This window comes from Lemur catta, chromosome 5 (genome assembly GCF_020740605.2).
Source record: "Lemur catta isolate mLemCat1 chromosome 5, mLemCat1.pri, whole genome shotgun sequence".
Taxonomy (NCBI): domain Eukaryota; kingdom Metazoa; phylum Chordata; class Mammalia; order Primates; family Lemuridae; genus Lemur; species Lemur catta.
Window position 1 is genome coordinate 101,523,760 of NC_059132.1, and position 12,635 is coordinate 101,536,394.

Here is a 12,635-nt window from a genome sequence, read left to right on the forward strand (position 1 = left end):
TTCCTTTCTCTTCTATTGGCCATCATCTCCTTCCAAAGTTTACAGCCTGACATTGTGACCCTTTTCTGTGTTTGGCTACTCCAGGCGAATTGTGCTGTTTCTGTTGTCATTAGGTGTTGAGGGAAGTAGATCCTGTTATTTAACCTCATCCATTCACCTTTACCCCAAAGTCTTACATTTTTTTTTTAAAAGTAAAAGCTATCATTTTGGGTCTTTTCTCAGGGACACCTATCTAAACCAAAACATCATTAGCTTTTTAGATATTTTAGGATGTGTCTGTCATTCTTTGGTTGTCATCTCTTTATGCAATATTTTCCTGTAAATTACTATAAATTAAATTAAATCAATACAACATTTGGTCTAATCTAATTTCAACCACGTTCTTTTTAAATACCTCAAAAATTTTTCCATTCTTTTTGAACTCCTAGCCTCAAGTGATCCTCCCACCTCAGCCTCCCAAAGTGCTGGGATTACAGGCGTGAGTCACCACATCTGGTTTAAATTTTCCATTCTTTTAACCAAAGTTGCCCAGATCTAAAGCATTATTCCTTTTGGTCATCTACTCAGGATGAATATATTTCAGTTTATTTATTACTAAAATTTGTTAATATATGCAGATCAGTGCATATTGGCTTTTTCTCATCTTCCATTTTTCATGGCAAATACACCCAAAGCTCACCTTACTGTATTTTTCTTTTCACAATGATTCTTGCTAGGTTTGTTCGTTTGTTTGTTTCACCATACTTCCAACCATTTTCTATTTAATTTGGATATTTTAAAGTTTACCTTTTCAGCCAGGCAAGGTGGCTCACACCTGTAATCCCACCACTCTGGGAGGCCAAGGCAGGAGGATCACTTGAAGCCAGGAGTTCAAGACAAGCCTAGGCAACATAGCAAGACAAAAAAAAAGAATTAGCTGGGTGTGCTGTTACATGCCTGTGGTGGAGGCTGAGGCAGGAGGATCCCTTGAGTCTTGAGTCCAGGAGTGTGAGGCTGCAGCCTGGGTGACAGAGTGAGACTCTGTTAAAAAAAAGAAAAAGTTTACCCTTTCTATTTTTTTGTTTGGACAAATCCTAAAGTTTCAAAGTTATTTTTTTTCTGCCTGATATCTTTGATGTTTGATGTTCATAATATATTATTATAAAAGCCAATTTTTTACACTGATATTGGAAACAGAATAAAGTGATGAAGTTAACAGGCATTTTAAAAAATGTGAGTAATAGGAAAGTGTTTTGTTGTTGGTAATCGTTTTGTTTTGTCTTTAAAGCCTCTCATTGACTAGATTGAAAGGTTTATGGAGGATGGGGCACAATTTTCTAGGGAAAGTTACATCCTGTGATCCTATGACTTCGGGCTGCCCTCAGGTAAGGGAGTGAGGGTTTGATAAAGACATCATCCTTCCTCAGATATCTGCATCTTAACAGAGGGGCCTGGAGAGACAGTTATGGAAGATTTGTTTTAGGTGCTGGAGAAGAGAACAGAGTATTTGTGCAAGCCCCATTTACATTTTGTTGAACCACTGTTGTCTAGGAGAAAATATGCAAAAGGAGAGATCATTGTAATGCTATTAAGATGCACATCACCTTGAATTGCAATGATTTGTTGGCTGTTCATCCCAGGCCACGAACTGTCAGCTTCTCCAGCCAACGGCCCTATATTCTTGATATTTCTGTCCCACAGGCCTGAAAGTGGTTGGCTTATGGTTAGTTTCAATAAATATTTGCTCAATAATACATGGTATTAAAACATTTTTCTATGGCCTTGTATCTGGAGATTAAAATTTTTCAGTGCTTGTACATAAAAGATGTTTATTCCTAACTGTAAGGATGATATCGTAATTTCTGAAGAGGAGGACTAAACGCACAAGGTTACTGTAGCATCAGTTAGCAGTGAATGGTGGTAGTCTAAAACAGCCTATTTCCTGATTTGCAGGTGCCAACGCCCCCGCTGCAGTGTGCCATCTTCCCTGCACCACTGGGGGGCAGCACAGGCAATGAAATCCACTCCATAAGCTTCCACCTTACAGCTCCCTCCACACCAGTTTATAGTGTAAAATAGCCCCTTACTTGTGCAAAACATTACTGAATAGCAAATGCTTGCAGTATGTTCAAGGGTTTTAGGATTGACTTTCCCAAACCTATAGGAAAGCCCAGTGCATTGTCTCAGGCTGTAATCTTGTGGCAGTCTCATCTAATTAAGGGGGCCGGTCTAAGGTTCCTTCCATGTTTCCCCAGGCTGATCTGCTCCCTGCCACCCACCCCATCCTTGGTTTATAAAGTGTGGGGGTAAATAGTCGATGGCGATACTGACCTCCAGGTCCGAGTGGCGGATGCCCCAGGGCAGTACCAGGTCTGAGGAAGAAGAGCCCCGACCAGCACCAGGCCTCCCAGGGCACAGTGACCTTATTTTCTGAGGCTTAAACCTGGACAAAGGTCTGGCCAGTAGGAATGCGTTCACCACTATCAGATTAAAATTTTGAAACTGGGACTCTCTGGAAAAATCTGGTAGATGCAGGTGTGTAACAGAGGGAAAGGCCTGAGGGGGAAAAAATGTTCTGTTTCTTTAAAACTTCCCCCACTCTCTTTGTGGCCTGCATCCCTGAGGCAGGCTAAGTCCTTTGTCAACAGAGAGGACTCCCAGGTGGCGCCAGCCCCCCAGGTGGGCGGCTGACAGCGTTCACAGGCTTTGTCTTTGGCAGAGATGGGTCGATTAGAATACTTAACCACAACAGCCTACAACTAAGGGACCCTCCCATTAAAAGCTCTGTATTTCTGCTCACGTTCAGTAAATTGGATTTTGAGGTGAGAAGCTCTGCCATTTTTCCTCCTTTGCTGGCAAAGTAATCTCTTCTCCTCCTGCCCAAAACTCTTGTCCTCCTTCTTCTGATTCGGCCTCATGGACAAGTGCAGAGTTTTGGGTAACAGGTGCAGTCCTCGGTCCAATAAAAAGGAGCTATTTGTACTTTCTCTTTTTCGTTGGAATCTTTGGTATCAGAATTAATGACCCGTCCTTGCTTCTGGTCCACTTCCCTTCGTCGTTCTTCTGCCACAAGCAGCTACCCCCATCACCCCCGCCACAGGCCACAGTTGATTTAGGACATGGTAGCCATGAAAGTGAGGCTCCTTAGAAGGGATTTAGACACTAAAATACAGGAAAGAACAAAGAGCCACCTCCCCTTTAAAAAATCCCCCAAACCTCTTTAACGGGAGTTTAGGTTATAATGGGAATGTGTGGAGAATACTTTTTGCCTTAAGCAAAGTTCTTAAGAGATTGCTGATGGAGCACTCCGGTGACACTGTGCTGATGGTGTGGTTGTACTTGGAAAGGACCGGTCCTTCCATTTCCTGGATTTGTTCCTTTATTCTTTTGAGTATAGGTATAACTCATTTCTTTGCACTTCACTTTATTGTGCTTTATAGATAATGCCTTTTTTCATAAATTGAAAGTTTGTGGCAACCTTGTGTCAAGCAAGTCTGGAGGTGCCATTTTTCCAACAGCATGTGCTCACTTCATGTCTGTGTCATATTTAGGTAATTCTTGCAATATTTCAAACTTTTTAATTGTTGTTATGTCTGTTATGGTGATCTGTGATCATTGATGTTGTTTTGGGGTGCCATGAACTGCACTCATAGAAGATGGAGAACTTAATCAATAAGTGGTGTATGTGTTCTGACTGCTCCACCAATCAGCTGTTCCCCCATCTCCTTCCCTCTCCGCGGCCTCCTTGTTCCCTGATATACAACAGTAATGAAATTAGGCCAATTAATAATGCTACAATGGCCTCTAAGTGTTCAAGTGAAAAGAAGAGGAACACATCTCTCGCTTTAAATCAAAAGCCGGAAATGATAAAGCTTAGTGAGGAAGGCACGTCTAAAACTGAGATAGACTGAAATCTATTAATAGACTTCTTTCATCAAAGATAAATGCAAAGGAAAAGTTCTTGAAGGAAATGAGAAATGCTACTCCAGTGAACACATGAATGATAAAAAAGCAAAGCAGCCTTATTGCTGATGTAGAGAAAGTTTGAGTGGTCTGGATAGAAAATCAAACCAGCTACAACATTCCTTTAAGCCAAAGCCTAATCCAGAGCAAGGCCCTAACCCTCTTCAATTCTATGGTGACTGAGGGAGGTGAGGAAGCTGCAGAAGAAAAGGTTGAAGCTAGTGGAGGTTGGTTCATGAGGTTTAAAGAAAGCAGTAGTTTATATAACATAAAAGTGCAAGGTGAAGCAGCAAGTGCTGATGTAGACGCGGTAGCAAGTTATCCAGAAGATCTAGCTAAGATAAGCGTTGAAGGAGGCTATACTAAACAACGAATTTTCTTTCTTTCTTTTTTTCAAAATTTTTTTGTAGAGACAGGGTCTTGCTATGTTGCTCAGGCTAGTCTTGACCTCCTGGCCTCCAGTGATCTCCTGCCTCAGCCTCCCAAAGTGCTGGGATTACGGGCAGGGGCCACCAAACCCAGCCAACAACAGATTTTCAGTGGAGATGAATCAACCTGCTATTGGAAGAAGATGCATCTAGCACTTTCATACCTGGAGAGGAGAAGTCAAGGCCTGGCCTCAAAGGATTGGATGACTCGCTTGTTAGGGGCTAATGCAGCTAGTGGAGTCAGTGCTCACTGACCATTCCTAAAATCCTAGAGCCCTTAAGAATTATGCTAAATCTACTCTGCCTGTGCTCTATACATGGAACAACTAAGCCTGGATGACAGCACATCTGTTTATAGCATGGTTTACTGAACATTTTAAGCCCACTGTTGAGAACTACTGCTCAGAAAAGAGATTCCTTTTGAAATATCACTGTTCATTGACAGTGTACCTGGTCATCCAAGAGCTCTGATGGAGACGTACAGATTAATGCTGTTTTCGTGCCTGCTAAGATAATATTTATTCTGCAGACCATGGATCAAGGAGTAGAATTTCAATTTTGAAGCCTTATTATTTAAGAAATATATTTTATAAGGCTATAGCTGCCATAGATGTGATTCCTCTGATGAATCTGGGCAAAGTAAATTGAAAATCTTCTGGAAAGGATTTACCATTCTAGGTGCCATTAAGAACATTTGTAATTCATGGGAGGAGGTCAAAATATCAACATTAACAGGAGCTTGGAAGAAGTTGAATCCAACTCTCATGGATGACTTGGGGCTCAAGATTTCACTGGAAGAAGTAACTGTGGTGGAAATAACAAGAGAACTAAAATTAGAGGTGGATCCGGAATATGTGACCGAATTGCTACAATCTCATGGTAAAAGTTTAAGGGATGAAGAGTTGCTTCTTATGGATGAGCTAAGCAAATGATTTGTGGAGATGGAATCTGATGCTGTGAACTTTGCTGAAATGACAACAAAGTATTTAGAATATTCTATAAACTTAGTTGATAAAGCAGCGTCAGGGGAAAGGATTGAGTCCAATTTTGAAAGACATACTGTTGGTAAAATTCTATCAAAACATTGCATGCCACAGAGAAAATCTTTCGTGAAAGGAAGACTCAATCGATGTTGCAAACTTCATTGTTGTCTTATTTTAAGAAATTGCCACAGCCACCCCAACCTTCAACAGCCACCACCCTGGTCAGTCAGTAGCCGTCAGCATCAGGGCTAGATCCTCCGCCAGCAAAAAGATTACGACTCTCTGAAGGCTCAGATGAACATTAGCATATTTTAGCAATAAAGTATTTTTTAATTAAGGTATGTACATTTTAAAAGAGATAATGCTATTGCACACTTACTAGACAACAGTATAAACATAATTTTATGTGCACTGGGAAACCACAAAATTCATGACTTGCTTTATTTTGATATTTGCTTTAATGCAGGGGTGTAGAACTGAACTTACAATATCTCCAAGGTAGTCATGAACCCCTGGAAGCAGAGCCCGAGTAAGGACGTGAGTGTGGGTGGTTTATCCGGGACGTGATCCCAAGAAGCAAGAGTGGGAAAGTAGGGAGGAGGGGACAGGCAGGACAGAAAAGCCCAAATGAGGTTGCTGCAATAGGCTTGTTTCTGCTGGGACCTTGTAAGAGGCTCCCGAAAGCCATCCAGAACTGCCCACCGGAAACAATGAGAGGCTTGAGCGTTTGCCACCGGCTCCTGTCCGGCACTGGTTGAGGACTTCCCCTGAGGCTATTTACTTCCTTGCTGGTTGAGGACTTCCCCTGAGGCTATTAACTTCCAAGGATTTCTGGGCGGTATTTGTGTCCAGGCAAATCCCTGCAATGTTGGAGATGGCCCTGGGTGGAAAGTTGAGCTTCAGTTTTAGATGCGATGCGGGCAGTACAAGGGAAGTCTGAGCTTCTGTGGATGGAACTGCCCACTGTGGCTGAGGCTGAAACGAAAGGTGTGCTGAGAAGACACGACGCAGGCAACACTGGGCCTAACTCTTGCACCCATCACCCGCGGCAAAAGGACCCCTGCCCTGGAGCCTGTGCTTGAGAAGGTGCCCCTCAGCCCTTCACTGACTGTCCCCCTTCCCACTTAGAGCTTTACCCTTCTTCTAGACCACACTCTGGGCACTCAGGACCCCGTCCAAATGTTCCTGGGCCTGTGTGGCCTCTTTCCCAGGTCCATCCTCAAAGGCCAGACTGCACTTGACCACAGGGTGCCCAGAGCGCTGAAGGGGGTGAGAATGTGCAGATGGTGCTTGCGTGGGGCCTAGGATGGCCACACAGGGGTCCTCAAGACCCCTCACGTCAGGGCTGCAATGAAAGGGAGGGGGTTGGCCTGGGGCTGGGGACTGGCTCTCCCTCTGTCACCGCATCCCTGTACAGAGAGCCAAAGGGTCTGAGAATCCTAAATTCGACTTTGACCTTGTAGGTTAGTATGGAGATATATTTGTCAGAGTAGAACAAAACATATTTTATCTAACTACTTGTTAGCTTGATTTATAACTTATAATTACAGAGACATACTGTAAATGTGGGCTGGAAGAGAAATTCTATCATGTTCTGATTTTTGTGGCCTTGAACTAAGAAAAAGGGACCTTGGAAAATAGGTTTCATATGCTTGGATGGTTTCATAGAATTCCCAAGTTTAGCTTCTGTGATGATTCATGATTGTTACTGAAATGAAGTTTGTTTTCTCTTTAAAAATCAAGGGATATTATTTAGGTCGGCAATTAGAAGGCACTAGACTCAAAGTTTCTGTGAACTAAAGGATACGAATAACTAAAAGCAGAAGAATTACCACTTGAGGGTGGAATCTCAGGATATTGTCAATGAAATTCTTCCTGCTGATTCAATGAGGCTGCAGGAGGGGCCTGGGAGCTCCAGGAGCAGCGCATACCTGGGGCAGCACGGCAGGGCAGCACGGCAGGGGGAGCACGGCAGGAGGAGCACGGCAGAGAAACAGGCCCTTACTTTGTTAATCGTTAAAATTGCTACACAATGATTGTACATAATTTCTGGAGTACGTGATATTTTGATAAGTGTATACAAGGTGTAGTGATCAAATCAGGGTAATCTGCGTATCCATCACCCCAAACACTTATGATTTCTTTGTGTTGGGAACATTCCAAGTTTTTCTTCTAGCTATTTTGAAATGCACAATACATTATTGTTTACTATCGTCACCCTACTGTGCTAGGGAACACTAGAACTTAATTCCTTCTCTCTAACTGTATTTTTGTACCCCTTAACTGACCTCTGAGAGGGGCCCCCTTTAAGGCAAAGATGAATCTTACCAGAGGAGAAGAAATTTTAGGATAAAAAAAGGTGGGCCAAGGGCTTAGAGTGGGGACTGCTAAGGTTGAACAGCAAAGAAAAGAAGCAGTTTAGCCAGGTGACACTCCATCTCAGTGCCATTTCCTTTCACAGCCACAGTGGCTGGTATCATTTAGAGAAGCTTGAGATGAAGTAGGAATCTTTCTTTGAGTCATATGTGATGATTTTTCTTATTGAATAGTAGCTGATAATTATTGAGTGCTCACTATAGGACAAGCTTTCTTCAAAGGCCTTTATATATATTTCTCCAACCCTAGCTTTAGGCATTCTTATTATCTATGCTTTGCAGCTGAGGGAACCGAAGCAGAGACAGAGACAGAGAGGCTAAGTGCCTTGACCGTAGTAGTCTGATAGCAAATAAATGATGGGCCCTACATGCAAATCCAGGCAGTATCCTTCTATTATGTGAAGTTCAATGTTTTCCTGTTTCCATCTTGTTATGAATATACCTGTTTTCAAAAGGGTTTTGAAGCTACTTTAAAACGTTTTTAAATTTTAAGATTTCAGAGCTTAGCTGTTCAATAAGGGATGAGAGCATTCAACAAGCATTTGGTGAGGCCCCACAGTCCCCACTGGGGGACACTGAAGGACAATACGGCAATGACTAGGCGGAAGCTAATTTACACCTAAATCACCCAGCAGATTCTAGCCTAAGGCAGAAAGCAGAAAGTGTCCCAAAAGAAGACGTACAAAGCGCTACAGGAACTTGAAAGTGGGGAAGATTATATCTTGGGGTTGCGGAAGGATGGAAGGATCAGGTGAGTTTCAGGGGAGAGGTTGCATTGCTCCCAGGCTGGCTATTGAAACACAGAGAGGGTTTTGACAGTTGGAGATTGAATTTTTCGTTCCTGACCATGTCAATAGATTGTACTCACCTGTGTTTTTATGTCGACCTAGATTTATTTTTAGTACATTTTTAGAAAGTAATTATTGAGCATCTAGTGTGTGTGGTGTGCTGAGCTAGGCACCAGGGGTGCAGGGAATGTATGACACAGTCTCTGCCCTCAAGCAATTACACTCTAATACAGGAAATAAATGTGTATGATAGGCATATGCAACAAATAATCGTCATTTGCTGTAAACTTATTTTATAGAATTTTAAACTTTAAGAGTATGTCCACACTCCTCCCCAAAAAATCCATTACATAATCTTAAAGGGATTTTCAGTTTGTAATCTTCATATAAACTGCAATAGCATCTGCTCATGAAATACTGTTTTGCATCTATTAGACTAGTCCAATGTCCAATGACACCTTACAGATATTCTACAACAGGTTGATTTCCATGGTTTCAAGGTGTCCTCACTTAAATACCACGACGAGTGCTTTCCATACCAAGGGTCCACCTCTCCCCACTCAAGGCGTTCCCATTGCCACCACTTCTGCCCAGGTGGCAGCATCTCAGTCCCCTGCTCGTCACACAGGGTCTGGCATCCTCCATTGGTGAAGCCACCTTACTGCTGGTTCTGGGCTTTCTCCAGAGAGGGCAGCTCGTGTGCGTGTCCTGAGCCCTCACCCCATGGGCAGGAGGAGTCTGAGCAGAAGGCAGCTGGCCCCTCCGGACGAGGTCGGGGACTTAACTAGCCATAAGCTCACCTCAGGCTGGGCTTCCTGCCCTCACTGGAAATACTCATGCTTCTCATCTGCCCAGGAGACTGGCAAGGTAATAAAGACGATAAAGCCCTGGGAGGCAATGAGAAAGTTATCTAGAGGTCCTCAGAGGCACACAATACTGTTGACTTTCCCACCTCCTTGTATCTCAGGCGGAACTGGGTGTTTGTGAAGCTGCAAAAAGTCCAGGCACCGGGGAGCAGCCTACACTTCTCCAAGGCCAGCACAGGGCTGGGAGAGTCTGGTCTCAGCACGAATGACCGGGAGATAAGCAGTGAAGGGACAGATCCCAGGGGAGACATGTATTTGATGAGTGTCTGCGCCTTCCTGGGAGGAAATTCAGTGGTCCAGCCCCGTGAGGAGGACTTACTCTGGCCTGAGCCCTCCGCAGGGCAAGGTTTCCCCTGTTGAATCTCCTGAAGAGTTGGTAGGCAGGTGTGAGTTTCTGCCTTAAACTTTCACACCCAGAGAAACTTCCCCTGCTCAGTAAACTAACTTGAATTTAAGCTTGAATTTCTTAGGAGAACAGGTTGCCAAGGGCAAATGCTGCTCCAGAGGCCAAAGTGCCCAGCAGTCTAAAACGAGCTGGCAATACCACTTAGTTCATGTATTAATACAAGTAAATTTCAGGAAGGGGTCAAACCCTTTGTTAAAAGATAAACTGAAGCACGTTAAAATTTTAAAGAGTTTATTTGAGCAAACAGCGACTCATGAATCAGGCAGCTCTAAACTGAAAGTGGTTCAAGGCTCCCCTGGAGCAGTGTGAAGGGCGAATGGAAGCGGAGTGCAGCAATTATCTGCTTGGTTAGAGTTTGAGCATCCACCTTATTTGAACTATCCCGGTGGAAATTCCCTGATTATATAACTAATACTCAGTTGGCCACTTGTGACTGGCTAAGCTTACGTGTCGTTCTATTCACATAGGAGCCCAGAACATGGGAGCTGTCTCAGCATGCTGGCCTTCCCTGAAGTTATGTTAACACCTCTCAGGTGTCAGGATAAGCCGGGGTCTTCCACCGGAGTGTTCTTAACACCTCGTTTCCCTCAACAAAGTGAAGCTGCCCTTTTTGCCTCTGTGGGCAACCTTCTCAACAAGGGCTTTCCTAATATTCCTGTCTCATTTTATCTTATCTCATCTTCATCTCTATACCCTGTTTATATTTGTGTCTTGCACCCAGCCCCTGCACTACTTAGGCAATTCTAAGAGAAGACGTCCAGGACTGATTAGTGGATAACTGTTGGCATATTGAACCCTCACCGTTTGTATCTGGAACGTTCATGATTACCTTAGTTTTCCCTCCCAACTGTGCAGTTACTCCACTTTGAAATACATTTACCTCTGACAGAAACTTAGCACCTTAAGGGACCTGGTACGGTGGTTCATATTAGGCATGAGACATGATATATTTAAAATTAAAAACTAAAAGCTTTCTGACACCCAAAGCATGGGCAAGAAAAGAAAAAATAAGTAAATTGGGCATTATCAGAATTAACAATTTTTGTGCATTACAGGACACCATCAGCAGAGTGAAAAGGCCACCTGCAGAATGGGAGAAAATGTTTCAAATAATATATTTCACAAGGCATTAATATCCAGAATATATAAACAATTCCTACAACTCAACAACAACAAAAAACCCAATTTAAAAATGGGCAAAGGACCTGAATAGACATTTTTCCAAAGAAGATACACAAATGGCCAACAAGCATGTGAAAAGATGCTCAACAGCAGGGAAGAAAATGCAAACCAAAACCACAGTGAGACATCACTTCACACCCATTATGATGGCTACTAAACACTCAGAAGGTAATAAGGGTTGGTGAGGATGAGGCCCAGCTGGGAGTCTGGTGTGTTTCTGGTCAGAGCATACAAGGGTACAGCCACTGTGGAAAACGGTGTGGTAGTTCCTCAAAAAATGGAACATAGAATTACCATAGGAGCCAGCAATTCTGCGTAAGGGGAAAAACCCACAAGAATTGAAAGCAGGGACTCTTTCAGATATAAGGGAAATAAAGGAAATTCTGACATATGCTATAATGTGGATGAACCTTGACAGTCAGCTAAGTGAAAGAAGCCAGACACAAAAGACAAATACTGCACAGTGCCACTTCTATGAGGTCCCCAGAGTGGTCACACTCACAGACACAGAAAGTGGGATGGTGGTAACCAGGGGTTGGGGGGGAGAAGAATGAGGAATTGCTGTTTAATGGGTTCAGAGCTTCGGTTTGGGAAGTTGAAAAGGTTCTGGAGCTGGATGGTAACGAGGTCCCCACTACACTGTGGTTATACTGAATGACACACCTATAAACTCAAAGATGGTTACAGTGATAAATGTTATGCTATGTACATTTTACCACAGTAAAAAAACTAAAAGCTTTTAAGCAATTAATTAAAATAAAATAAAAATTAATTCAATCTATTTTAAAATTAAAGCTAAAATGAATTCTCCCTCGGTCCCCATGTGTCTACGCCAGCAGTGCTGTTTGTCCTCTGATCTTTCTACCTGCCGTCGGTATCCATTTGTGGCCGTTTGGCTAGTTCATAAAAACAAACTTGGATGAGCACATTTCTTCTAATTCTCTTCCTCTATCCCACCAGCTACATTCTACATCCTACAACCTGCAGACCACACTCGACAGGGTCCGTCTCCCAAGTCCGTCTAGTACCTGGGTTTTTATACATTCCCTCCTGACGCTCTGGGGTCTGTGTGCTGTCTGACACCTTGGTGAGGCCACTCTTTGCAGATGACCCTGGAATAGGAGAATATTGGGCAGCCCAGCCATGTCCATCCATTCCTATTAGTAACGTTAACAAATGTTTTGTGCCTTAGGACTTTGAAGAAGGAGAATTTTATTTCATTTATCAGCAGAACCAGCATTATAACAGCTTAGGAAGAGTTTGCAATTGTTTGGGGTTAGAGTGGAGACAACATGAAACACTTAATGAAAAACTTTCACAAAACCTGGCCTATTTCCAACAGCTTAGCCATGTGAGAATAACTTTCATACGATGACAACTCTAAAAATAAAACTGTTTTTAAATTAAAGCTGGTTTTCCAGTTGCTCTTTCAAACTTTATCCCAAGAACTGAAATGCTATTCAGTAAAATGCAATTACAGGCTTTTCAACAATAAGGTTAAATAATCATTATGTGTTTTCTGGTGACGAATTTATTTATCTTTACAATGATAGCTATAAAGTGATTGTCAATAGTATTACTGCAATTCAATTTCTAATAGAATGAGTTTTACATGTATGTGTGTCAGTGCTTCCTCCTGCATGGCAATTTATGACAATGAGGAAC